This window comes from Saccoglossus kowalevskii, chromosome 10 (assembly GCF_978046115.1).
Source record: "Saccoglossus kowalevskii chromosome 10, keSacKowa6.1, whole genome shotgun sequence".
Classification (NCBI taxonomy): Eukaryota; Metazoa; Hemichordata; class Enteropneusta; family Harrimaniidae; genus Saccoglossus; species Saccoglossus kowalevskii.
The window spans coordinates 27,790,041-27,803,642 of record NC_140650.1 but is presented as its reverse complement, the minus strand read 5'-3'; positions in this window follow the sequence as shown (position 1 = coordinate 27,803,642).

Genomic DNA, 13,602 nt, shown 5'->3' with positions numbered 1-13,602 from the left:
TCGATTAGTTCAACAGGTTAATTTGTCACATGTCGATGAGTCCCATAGGTTGATTTGTCACATGTCGACTAGTCCCACAAGTTTATTTGTCAAATGTTTATTAGTCCTATAGGTTGTTTTGTCACATGTCGATTAGTCAAACAGGTTGATTTGTCACATGTCGATTAGTCCCATAAGTTGTTTTGTCACATGTCAATTAGTCCCACAGGCTAATTTGTCACATGTCGATTAGCCCCACAGGCTAATTTGTCACATGTCGATGAGTCCCATAGGTTGATTTGTCACATGTCGATTAGTCCCACAAGTTGATTTGTCACATGTCGATTAGTGCCACAGGCTGATTTACCACATCTCGATTCGTCCCCCACTCATTAAAGTGTCACATGTCGACTAGTCCCACAGGTTAATTTGTCACATGTCGATGAGTCCCATAGGTTGTTTTGACACATGTCGATTAGTCCCATAGGTTGTTTTGTCACATGTCGATTAGTCCCACAGGCTAATTTGTCACATGTCGACTAGTCCCCCACAAGTTTATTTGTCACATGTCAATTAGTCCCACAGGCTGATTTGTCATATATCGATTAGTCCCTCAGGCTGATTTGTCACATGTCGATTAGTCCCTCAGGTTGATTTGTCACATGTCGATTAGTCCCTCAGGCTGATTTACCACATCTCGATTCGGCCCCCACTCATTGAAGTGTCACATGTCGACTAGTCCCACAGGTTAATTTGTCACATGTCGATGAGTCCCATAGGTTGTTTTGACACATGTCGATTAGTCCCATAGGTTGTTTTGTCACATGTCGATTAGTCCCACAGGCTAATTTGTCACATGTCGACTAGTCCCACAAGTTTATTTGTCACATGTCAAATAGTCCCTCAGGCTGATTTGTCACATGTCGATTAGTCCCTCAGGCTGATTTGTCACATGTCGATTAGTTTCATAGGTTGATTTGTCACATGTTGATTAGTGCCACAAGTTGATTTGTCACATGTCGATTAGTCCCATAGGTTTTTTGTCACATGTCAAGTACTCCAACAGGTTGATTTGTCACATGTCGATTAGTCCCACAGGTTAATTTGTCACATGTCGATTAGTTCCACAGGTTAATTTGTCTCATGTCGATGAGTCCCATAGGTTGATTTGTCACATGTCAATTAGTCCCACAGGCTAATTTGTCACATGTCGACTAGTCCCACAAGTTTATTTGTCACATGTCAATTAGTCCCACAGGCTGATTTGTCACATATCGATTAGTCCCTCAGGCTGATTTGTCACATGTCGATTAGTCCCACAGGCTAATTTGTCACATGTCGACTAGTCCCACAAGTTTATTTGTCACATGTCGATTAGTCCCTCAGGTTGATTTGTCACATGTCGATTAGTCCCTCAGGCTGATTTACCACATCTCGATTCGGCCCCCACTCATTGAAGTGTCACATGTCGACTAGTCCCACAGGTTAATTTGTCACATGTCGATGAGTCCCATAGGTTGTTTTGACACATGTCGATTAGTCCCATAGGATGTTTTGTCACATGTCGATTAGTCCCACAGGCTAATTTGTCACATGTCGACTAGTCCCACAAGTTTATTTGTCACATGTCAATTAGTCCCACAGGCTGATTTGTCACATATCGATTAGTCCCTCAGGCTGATTTGTCACATGTCGATTAGTCCCTCAGGCTGATTTGTCACATGTCGATTAGTCCCTCAGGCTGATTTGTCACATCTCGATTCGTCCCCCACTCATTGAAGTGTCACATGTCGACTAGTCCCACAGGTTAATTTGTCACATGTCGATGAGTCCCATAGGTTGTTTTGACACATGTCGATTAGTCCCATAGGTTGTTTTGTCACATGTCGATTAGTCCCACAGGCTAATTTGTCACATGTCGACTAGTCCCACAAGTTTATTTGTCACATGTCAATTTGTCCCACAGGCTGATTTGTCATATATCGATTAGTCCCTCAGGCTGATTTGTCACATGTCGATTAGTCCCTCAGGTTGATTTGTCACATGTCGATTAGTCCCTCAGGCTGATTTACCACATCTCGATTCGGCCCCACTCATTGAAGTGTCACATGTCGACTAGTCCCACAGGTTAATTTGTCACATGTCGATGAGTCCGATAGGAGGTTTTGTCACATGTCGATTAGTCCCATAGGTTGTTTTGTCACATGTCGATTAGTCCCACAGGCTAATTTGTCACATGTCTACTAGTCCCACAAGTTTATTTGTCACATGTCAATTAGTCCCTCAGGCTGATTTGTCACATGTCGATTAGTCCCTCAGGCTGATTTGTCACATGTTGATTAGTGCCACAAGTTGATTTGTCACATGTCGATTAGTCCCATAGGTTGTTTTGTCACATGTCGATTAGTCCAACAGGTTGATTTGTCACATGTCGATTAGTCCCACAGGTTAATTTGTCACATGTCGATTAGTTCCACAGGTTAATTTGTCACATGTCGATGAGTCCCATAGGTTGATTTGTCACATGTCGACTAGTCCCACAAGTTTATTTGTCAAATGTCGATTAGTCCCATAGGTAGTTTTGTCACATGTCGATTAGTCAAACAGGTTGATTTGTCACATGTCGATTAGTCCCATAAGTTGTTTTGTCACATGTCAATTAGTCCCACAGGCTAATTTGTCACATGTCGATTAGTCCCACAGGCTAATTTGTCACATGTCGATGAGTCCCATAGGTTGATTTGTCACATGTCGATTAGTCCCACAAGTTGATTTGTCACATGTCGATTAGTGCCACAGGCTGATTTACCACATCTCGATTCGTCCCCCACTCATTGAAGTGTCACATGTCGACTAGTCCCACAGGTTAATTTGTCACATGTCGATGAGTCCCATAGGTTGTTTTGACACATGTCGATTAGTCCCATAGGTTGTTTTGTCACATGTCGATTAGTCCCACAGGCTAATTTGTCACATGTCGACTAGTCCCACAAGTTTATTTGTCACATGTCAATTAGTCCCACAGGCTGATTTGTCATATATCGATTAGTCCCTCAGGCTGATTTGTCACATGTCGATTAGTCCCTCAGGTTGATTTGTCACATGTCGATTAGTCCCTCAGGCTGATTTACCACATCTCGATTCGGCCCCCACTCATTGAAGTGTCACATGTCGACTAGTCCCACAGGTTAATTTGTCACATGTCGATGAGTCCCATAGGTTGTTTTGACACATGTCGATTAGTCCCATAGGTTGTTTTGTCACATGTCGATTAGTCCCACAGGCTAATTTGTCACATGTCGACTAGTCCCACAAGTTTATTTGTCACATGTCAATTAGTCCCACAGGCTGATTTGTCACATATCGATTAGTCCCTCAGGCTGATTTGTCACATGTCAATTAGTCCCACAGGCTAATTTGTCACATGTCGACTAGTCCCACAAGTTTATTTGTCACATGTCGATTAGTCCCTCAGGTTGATTTGTCACATGTCGATTAGTCCCTCAGGCTGATTTACCACATCTCGATTCGGCCCCCACTCATTGAAGTGTCACATGTCGACTAGTCCCACAGGTTAATTTGTCACATGTCGATGAGTCCCATAGGTTGTTTTGACACATGTCGATTAGTCCCATAGGATGTTTTGTCACATGTCGATTAGTCCCACAGGCTAATTTGTCACATGTCGACTAGTCCCACAAGTTTATTTGTCACATGTCAATTAGTCCCACAGGCTGATTTGTCACATATCGATTAGTCCCTCAGGCTGATTTGTCACATGTCGATTAGTCCCTCAGGCTGATTTGTCACATGTCGATTAGTCCCTCAGGCTGATTTGTCACATCTCGATTCGTCCCCCACTCATTGAAGTGTCACATGTCGACTAGTCCCACAGGTTAATTTGTCACATGTCGATGAGTCCCATAGGTTGTTTTGACACATGTCGATTAGTCCCATAGGTTGTTTTGTCACATGTCGATTAGTCCCACAGGCTAATTTGTCACATGTCGACTAGTCCCACAAGTTTATTTGTCACATGTCAATTTGTCCCACAGGCTGATTTGTCATATATCGATTAGTCCCTCAGGCTGATTTGTCACATGTCGATTAGTCCCTCAGGTTGATTTGTCACATGTCGATTAGTCCCTCAGGCTGATTTACCACATCTCGATTCGGCCCCACTCATTGAAGTGTCACATGTCGACTAGTCCCACAGGTTAATTTGTCACATGTCGATGAGTCCGATAGGAGGTGTTGTCACATGTCGATTAGTCCCATAGGTTGTTTTGTCACATGTCGATTAGTCCCACAGGCTAATTTGTCACATGTCTACTAGTCCCACAAGTTTATTTGTCACATGTCAATTAGTCCCTCAGGCTGATTTGTCACATGTCGATTAGTCCCTCAGGCTGATTTGTCACATGTTGATTAGTGCCACAAGTTGATTTGTCACATGTCGATTAGTCCCATAGGTTGTTTTGTCACATGTCGATTAGTCCAACAGGTTGATTTGTCACATGTCGATTAGTCCCACAGGTTAATTTGTCACATGTCGATTAGTTCCACAGGTTAATTTGTCACATGTCGATGAGTCCCATAGGTTGATTTGTCACATGTCGACTAGTCCCACAAGTTTATTTGTCAAATGTCGATTAGTCCCATAGGTAGTTTTGTCACATGTCGATTAGTCAAACAGGTTGATTTGTCACATGTCGATTAGTCCCATAAGTTGTTTTGTCACATGTCAATTAGTCCCACAGGCTAATTTGTCACATGTCGATTAGTCCCACAGGCTAATTTGTCACATGTCGATGAGTCCCATAGGTTGATTTGTCACATGTCGATTAGTCCCACAAGTTGATTTGTCACATGTCGATTAGTGCCACAGGCTGATTTACCACATCTCGATTCGTCCCCCACTCATTGAAGTGTCACATGTCGACTAGTCCCACAGGTTAATTTGTCACATGTCGATGAGTCCCATAGGTTGTTTTGACACATGTCGATTAGTCCCATAGGTTGTTTTGTCACATGTCGATTAGTCCCACAGGCTAATTTGTCACATGTCGACTAGTCCCACAAGTTTATTTGTCACATGTCAATTAGTCCCACAGGCTGATTTGTCATATATCGATTAGTCCCTCAGGCTGATTTGTCACATGTCGATTAGTCCCTCAGGTTGATTTGTCACATGTCGATTAGTCCCTCAGGTTGATTTGTCACATGTCGATTAGTCCCTCAGGCTGATTTACCACATCTCGATTCGGCCCCACTCATTGAAGTGTCACATGTCGACTAGTCCCACAGGTTAATTTGTCACATGTCGATGAGTCCGATAGGAGGTTTTGTCACATGTCGATTAGTCCCATAGGTTGTTTTGTCACATGTCGATTAGTCCCACAGGCTAATTTGTCACATGTCTACTAGTCCCACAAGTTTATTTGTCACATGTCAATTAGTCCCTCAGGCTGATTTGTCACATGTCGATTAGTCCCTCAGGCTGATTTGTCACATGTTGATTAGTGCCACAAGTTGATTTGTCACATGTCGATTAGTCCCATAGGTTGTTTTGTCACATGTCGATTAGTCCAACAGGTTGATTTGTCACATGTCGATTAGTCCCACAGGTTAATTTGTCACATGTCGATTAGTTCCACAGGTTAATTTGTCACATGTCGATGAGTCCCATAGGTTGATTTGTCACATGTCGACTAGTCCCACAAGTTTATTTGTCAAATGTCGATTAGTCCCATAGGTAGTTTTGTCACATGTCGATTAGTCAAACAGGTTGATTTGTCACATGTCGATTAGTCCCATAAGTTGTTTTGTCACATGTCAATTAGTCCCACAGGCTAATTTGTCACATGTCGATTAGTCCCACAGGCTAATTTGTCACATGTCGATGAGTCCCATAGGTTGATTTGTCACATGTCGATTAGTCCCACAAGTTGATTTGTCACATGTCGATTAGTGCCACAGGCTGATTTACCACATCTCGATTCGTCCCCCACTCATTGAAGTGTCACATGTCGACTAGTCCCACAGGTTAATTTGTCACATGTCGATGAGTCCCATAGGTTGTTTTGACACATGTCGATTAGTCCCATAGGTTGTTTTGTCACATGTCGATTAGTCCCACAGGCTAATTTGTCACATGTCGACTAGTCCCACAAGTTTATTTGTCACATGTCAATTAGTCCCACAGGCTGATTTGTCATATATCGATTAGTCCCTCAGGCTGATTTGTCACATGTCGATTAGTCCCTCAGGTTGATTTGTCACATGTCGATTAGTCCCTCAGGCTGATTTACCACATCTCGATTCGGCCCCCACTCATTGAAGTGTCACATGTCGACTAGTCCCACAGGTTAATTTGTCACATGTCGATGAGTCCCATAGGTTGTTTTGACACATGTCGATTAGTCCCATAGGTTGTTTTGTCACATGTCGATTAGTCCCACAGGCTAATTTGTCACATGTCGACTAGTCCCACAAGTTTATTTGTCACATGTCAATTAGTCCCACAGGCTGATTTGTCACATATCGATTAGTCCCTCAGGCTGATTTGTCACATGTCAATTAGTCCCACAGGCTAATTTGTCACATGTCGACTAGTCCCACAAGTTTATTTGTCACATGTCGATTAGTCCCTCAGGTTGATTTGTCACATGTCGATTAGTCCCTCAGGCTGATTTACCACATCTCGATTCGGCCCCCACTCATTGAAGTGTCACATGTCGACTAGTCCCACAGGTTAATTTGTCACATGTCGATGAGTCCCATAGGTTGTTTTGACACATGTCGATTAGTCCCATAGGATGTTTTGTCACATGTCGATTAGTCCCACAGGCTAATTTGTCACATGTCGACTAGTCCCACAAGTTTATTTGTCACATGTCAATTAGTCCCACAGGCTGATTTGTCACATATCGATTAGTCCCTCAGGCTGATTTGTCACATGTCGATTAGTCCCTCAGGCTGATTTGTCACATGTCGATTAGTCCCTCAGGCTGATTTGTCACATCTCGATTCGTCCCCCACTCATTGAAGTGTCACATGTCGACTAGTCCCACAGGTTAATTTGTCACATGTCGATGAGTCCCATAGGTTGTTTTGACACATGTCGATTAGTCCCATAGGTTGTTTTGTCACATGTCGATTAGTCCCACAGGCTAATTTGTCACATGTCGACTAGTCCCACAAGTTTATTTGTCACATGTCAATTTGTCCCACAGGCTGATTTGTCATATATCGATTAGTCCCTCAGGCTGATTTGTCACATGTCGATTAGTCCCTCAGGTTGATTTGTCACATGTCGATTAGTCCCTCAGGCTGATTTACCACATCTCGATTCGGCCCCACTCATTGAAGTGTCACATGTCGACTAGTCCCACAGGTTAATTTGTCACATGTCGATGAGTCCGATAGGAGGTTTTGTCACATGTCGATTAGTCCCATAGGTTGTTTTGTCACATGTCGATTAGTCCCACAGGCTAATTTGTCACATGTCTACTAGTCCCACAAGTTTATTTGTCACATGTCAATTAGTCCCTCAGGCTGATTTGTCACATGTCGATTAGTCCCTCAGGCTGATTTGTCACATGTTGATTAGTGCCACAAGTTGATTTGTCACATGTCGATTAGTCCCATAGGTTGTTTTGTCACATGTCGATTAGTCCAACAGGTTGATTTGTCACATGTCGATTAGTCCCACAGGTTAATTTGTCACATGTCGATTAGTTCCACAGGTTAATTTGTCACATGTCGATGAGTCCCATAGGTTGATTTGTCACATGTCGACTAGTCCCACAAGTTTATTTGTCAAATGTCGATTAGTCCCATAGGTAGTTTTGTCACATGTCGATTAGTCAAACAGGTTGATTTGTCACATGTCGATTAGTCCCATAAGTTGTTTTGTCACATGTCAATTAGTCCCACAGGCTAATTTGTCACATGTCGATTAGTCCCACAGGCTAATTTGTCACATGTCGATGAGTCCCATAGGTTGATTTGTCACATGTCGATTAGTCCCACAAGTTGATTTGTCACATGTCGATTAGTGCCACAGGCTGATTTACCACATCTCGATTCGTCCCCCACTCATTGAAGTGTCACATGTCGACTAGTCCCACAGGTTAATTTGTCACATGTCGATGAGTCCCATAGGTTGTTTTGACACATGTCGATTAGTCCCATAGGTTGTTTTGTCACATGTCGATTAGTCCCACAGGCTAATTTGTCACATGTCGACTAGTCCCACAAGTTTATTTGTCACATGTCAATTAGTCCCACAGGCTGATTTGTCATATATCGATTAGTCCCTCAGGCTGATTTGTCACATGTCGATTAGTCCCTCAGGTTGATTTGTCACATGTCGATTAGTCCCTCAGGCTGATTTACCACATCTCGATTCGGCCCCCACTCATTGAAGTGTCACATGTCGACTAGTCCCACAGGTTAATTTGTCACATGTCGATGAGTCCCATAGGTTGTTTTGACACATGTCGATTAGTCCCATAGGTTGTTTTGTCACATGTCGATTAGTCCCACAGGCTAATTTGTCACATGTCGACTAGTCCCACAAGTTTATTTGTCACATGTCAATTAGTCCCTCAGGCTGATTTGTCACATGTCGATTAGTCCCTCAGGCTGATTTGTCACATGTCGATTAGTTTCATAGGTTGATTAGTCACATGTTGATTAGTGCCACAAGTTGATTTGTCACATGTCGATTAGTCCCATAGGTTTTTTTGTCACATGTCAAGTAGTCCAACAGGTTGATTTGTCACATGTCGATTAGTCCCACAGGCTAATTTGTCACATGTCGACTAGTCCCACAAGTTTATTTGTCACATGTCAATTAGTCCCACAGGCTGATTTGTCACATATCGATTAGTCCCTCAGGTGATTTGTCACATGTCGATTAGTCCCTCAGGCTGATTTGTCACATGTCGATTAGTCCCTCAGGCTGATTTGTCACATGTCGATTAGTTTCATAGGTTGATTTGTCACATGTTGATTAGTGCCACAAGTTGATTTGTCACACGTCGATTAGTCCCATAGGTAGTTTTGTCACATGTCGATTAGTCCAATAGGTTGATTTGTCACATGTCGATTAGTCCCACAGGTTAATTTGTCACATGTTGATTAGATCCACAGGTTAATTTGTCACATGTCGATGAGTCCCATAGGTTGATTTGTCACATGTCGACTAGTCCCACAAGTTTATTTGTCACATGTCAATTAGTCCCACAAGCTGATTTGTCACATGTCGATTAGTCCCACAGGCTGATTTGTCAAATGTTGATTAGTCCCATAGGTTGATTTGTCACATGCCTATTAGTCCCACAGGCTGATTTGTCAAATGTTGATTAGTCCCATAGGTTGATTTGTCAGTTTAGTAGACATTTCTAAGATAATTGATTTTAATAGTTTTGAAGAAGGAATATGAAGAGGTTTATAAGTAGTGGCCTATAGTGGATTGTTAATTGTATAACTTGTATAAAGCACTGTTATATGTTCTAGTGTGTTTTCCATGTGTCTTAAATGCGAATAACCGTCATCAAGTAACAATAGACACTACCTAAATTGCGTTACAAGAAACGTGTGATGTCACAATTATAAATATAGTTTATACCGTTTTGTAAATAAACTGAGTGTAACTTCGTCATTGTGTTTTCTTTCATTCAAATATATATATTGCAAAATAATGAGTTTAGTTGATTATGTAAAGTAAAATTAACATACTCAACCATAAGTTTCTTTATGTTGTTATATCAGTTACTGAACAAATACAATTGTTAACATCTATTACCTTTGTAGGTAAATAGTCGTTAAGATGTAGCTTACATGCGCAGCTAATTACTGTATCGGTATGTTCATAGCTTGCAAAATGTGTTTTGTCGATAACATTTGTCACGGCACCCATTTGTTTGTCGTGACAAACGTTATACAAGACATATACAGATAAAGTACAAAGTACACAATTTCTACAGTTTTTTTTAGTATGTTCTAGTTGAACTATTCAGTTTACATAAAATAATGCTATTATGTTTGAAAATGTGGAAATTAAATTGTCAAAGCTGAAATGAGAATTAATATAACACACATTTTGAACAAAATAACTATTATTAATTGTTTGAAGTAGATCATATCGCTAACATTTACATGATAACAAAAACATGATAAATTATAAATTATGTCAATCAAGAAAAAAAGATGGTTTAAATGTTTCTCCGATCATCTCGTGCGTGACGTAAAGCTTTTGTAAATCGTTTGATCTAACCCGTTGTAATTACATAAAAATATCGAGAAATACATTGTAAACCAGTCAGCAACTTAGCTGGCAATATTGTTGTTTTGGTGTTAGGAACAATATGAAAGTGACAATGGCCAATAGTTTTGTATTTATATACATTCATGTACATAACATTTATCAACTTAAAACAAACATACAAGATATATCAGTATATATATGTTTGAAACACCTTTTTGGAGTCTGCGGTCAAGTGGTTGATTTTATCAATTTGCACAATTTTGTGATCTATTTTGATGTGTTACAATTGAATTGTATGCATACCCGTTCAGTCTCCTTTACACATTTTCCATCGAAGTGATGCACATATGAGTGTATATTAGCCAATGTGTTAATTGAGTTGTTTTTCAGACACATATTCATTCCTATGTTAAAGAGCACATGTTCATCATCAGAACTCACCACGAGCATATCATTGTGATTTCAATAAAAATTACTTGACTCAAATTGTCCTTTAAATAGCTGTAGCTTCTTAAATCAAGTTCCAGATGACTTCAGGCATTAGTTGCTGACAATTCGGTATGATGAATGGTAGTTTAGTGGCAGAATTTTACCATTTCTGAACTCCACTGTTACAATGGTACCACATTATGTTTACCTACAAGCCAACATGGCCGGCACAAGATCTCACACAATCTCGTGAGATAGTGTGAGACCTCATGCAATTATGCTTCAGAGTTTGAGACTAGTCTGAGCCATGTCAATAACCATCTTCAATTTCATGTACAGCAAGGTTTGGAGATTTACTGAGGATATTTGGGATGCTTTCAAGACTAGTCTGAAACATGCTTGCCCCTAACAAACTAGTCTTGAGCTATTTTTAGAATAATGATTTTGTTACATGCATATCTCAGTACGAGTGCACAATGTTTTGGGCATGTCTAAAACATGTCTTCTCATGGAAACATAAACGGGACATGTTTCTGACTAATCTGGGACATGTTTCAGTGACTATTTAAGGGTAAGGATTAGTATTTGTTTATGTTAATTTTGAACTCATTTATACAGGATGTTAGGGGTTAACCAGATACAAGCAAGTTGTATAAACATATACGAATGTAGCCATAAGGAGATGTATTGATAACAACCCATCACCGCCGATAAAGGTGACAGTAAATGATTTACTCGAACATTGAGATCGTGTTCTATCTATCTACCGATACACCAATCTCAACACAGCTACGGTAACTTGCATTGATTTACTGCGACTTCGAAAATTTAACACCAAGAAATACAGCAACAGTAAACGCCTACAAGATTCTGTAAGCAAATAACACCGAATAAACGGCAAGGTAAAGACTATGTCTAATTATAGTAAATACGTACTGCGTGCGTACTGCGTACGCGAGCGCCTGTTCGAGTCACGCACGCAGTACGTATTTACTATAATTAGACATAGTCTTTACCTTGCCGTTTATTCGGTGTTATTTGCTTACTTTACTTCCTATGTCGACAGCAACTATGAGTTTAAAAAATTATTTCTCAGTACTTATTCACTGTTAAAATGCTGTACCATTACTTTCACCATCCTACTACAGCCAGATCTGAAGGCCTTTGCCGCATTCTGGCCATGCTGTGTGGCGCGTATCGCGTGGACGGATTTCATGTTCTCTGCACGTAATAAGCTCGGTTATTAAGCATCCTTTATTGGGGATGCCCGGTGGCCGAGGGGAAGACGTGTAGTGGCGTGAAGCTAGGCGATTAGGTGCCGTACGCGAGCGCCGGTTCGAGTCACGCACGCAGTACGTATTTACTATAATTAGACATAGTCTTTACCTTGCCGTTTATTCGGTGTTATTTGCTTACTTTACTTCCTATGTCGACAGCAACTATGAGTTTAAAAAAATATTTCTCAGTACTTATTCACTGTTAAAATGCTGTACCATTACTTTCACCATCCTACTACAGCCAGATCTGAAGGCCTTTGCCGCATTCTGGCCATGCTGTGTGGCGCGTATCGCGTGGACGGGTTTCATGTTCTCTGCACGTAATAAGCTCGGTTATTAAGCATCCTTTATTGGGGATGCCCGGTGGCCGAGGGGAAGACGTGTAGTGGCGTGAAGCTAGGCGATTAGGTGCCGTACGCGAGCGCCGGTTCGAGTCACGCACGCAGTACGTATTTACTATAATTAGACATAGTCTTTACCTTGCCGTTTATTCGGTGTTATTTGCTTACTTTACTTCCTATGTCGACAGCAACTATGAGTTTAAAAAATTATTTCTCAGTACTTATTCACTGTTAAAATGCTGTACCATTACTTTCACCATCCTACTACAGCCAGATCTGAAGGCCTTTGCCGCATTCTGGCCATGCTGTGTGGCGCGTATCGCGTGGACGGGTTTCATGTTCTCTGCACGTAATAAGCTCGGTTATTAAGCATCCTTTATTGGGGATGCCCGGTGGCCGAGGGGAAGACGTGTAGTGGCGTGAAGCTAGGCGATTAGGTGCCGTACGCGAGCGCCGGTTCGAGTCACGCACGCAGTACGTATTTACTATAATTAGACATAGTCTTTACCTTGCCGTTTATTCGGTGTTATTTGCTTACTTTACTTCCTATGTCGACAGCAACTATGAGTTTAAAAAATTATTTCTCAGTACTTATTCACTGTTAAAATGCTGTACCATTACTTTCACCATCCTACTACAGCCAGATCTGAAGGCCTTTGCCGCATTCTGGCCATGCTGTGTGGCGCGTATCGCGTGGACGGGTTTCATGTTCTCTGCACGTAATAAGCTCGGTTATTAAGCATCCTTTATTGGGGATGCCCGGTGGCCGAGGGGAAGACGTGTAGTGGCGTGAAGCTAGGCGATTAGGTGCCGTACGCGAGCGCCGGTTCGAGTCACGCACGCAGTACGTATTTACTATAATTAGACATAGTCTTTACCTTGCCGTTTATTCGGTGTTATTTGCTTACTTTACTTCCTATGTCGACAGCAACTATGAGTTTAAAAAATTATTTCTCAGTACTTATTCACTGTTAAAATGCTGTACCATTACTTTCACCATCCTACTACAGCCAGATCTGAAGGCCTTGGCCGCATTCTGGCCATGCTGTGTGGCGCGTATCGCGTGGACGGGTTTCACGTTCTCTGCACGTAATAAGCTCGGTTATTAAGCATCCTTTATTGGGGATGCCCGGTGGCCGAGGGGAAGACGTGTAGTGGCGTGAAGCTAGGCGATTAGGTGCCGTACGCGAGCGCCGGTTCGAGTCACGCACGCAGTACGTATTTACTATAATTAGACATAGTCTTTACCTTGCCGTTTATTCGGTGTTATTTGCTTACTTTACTTCCTATGTCGACAGCA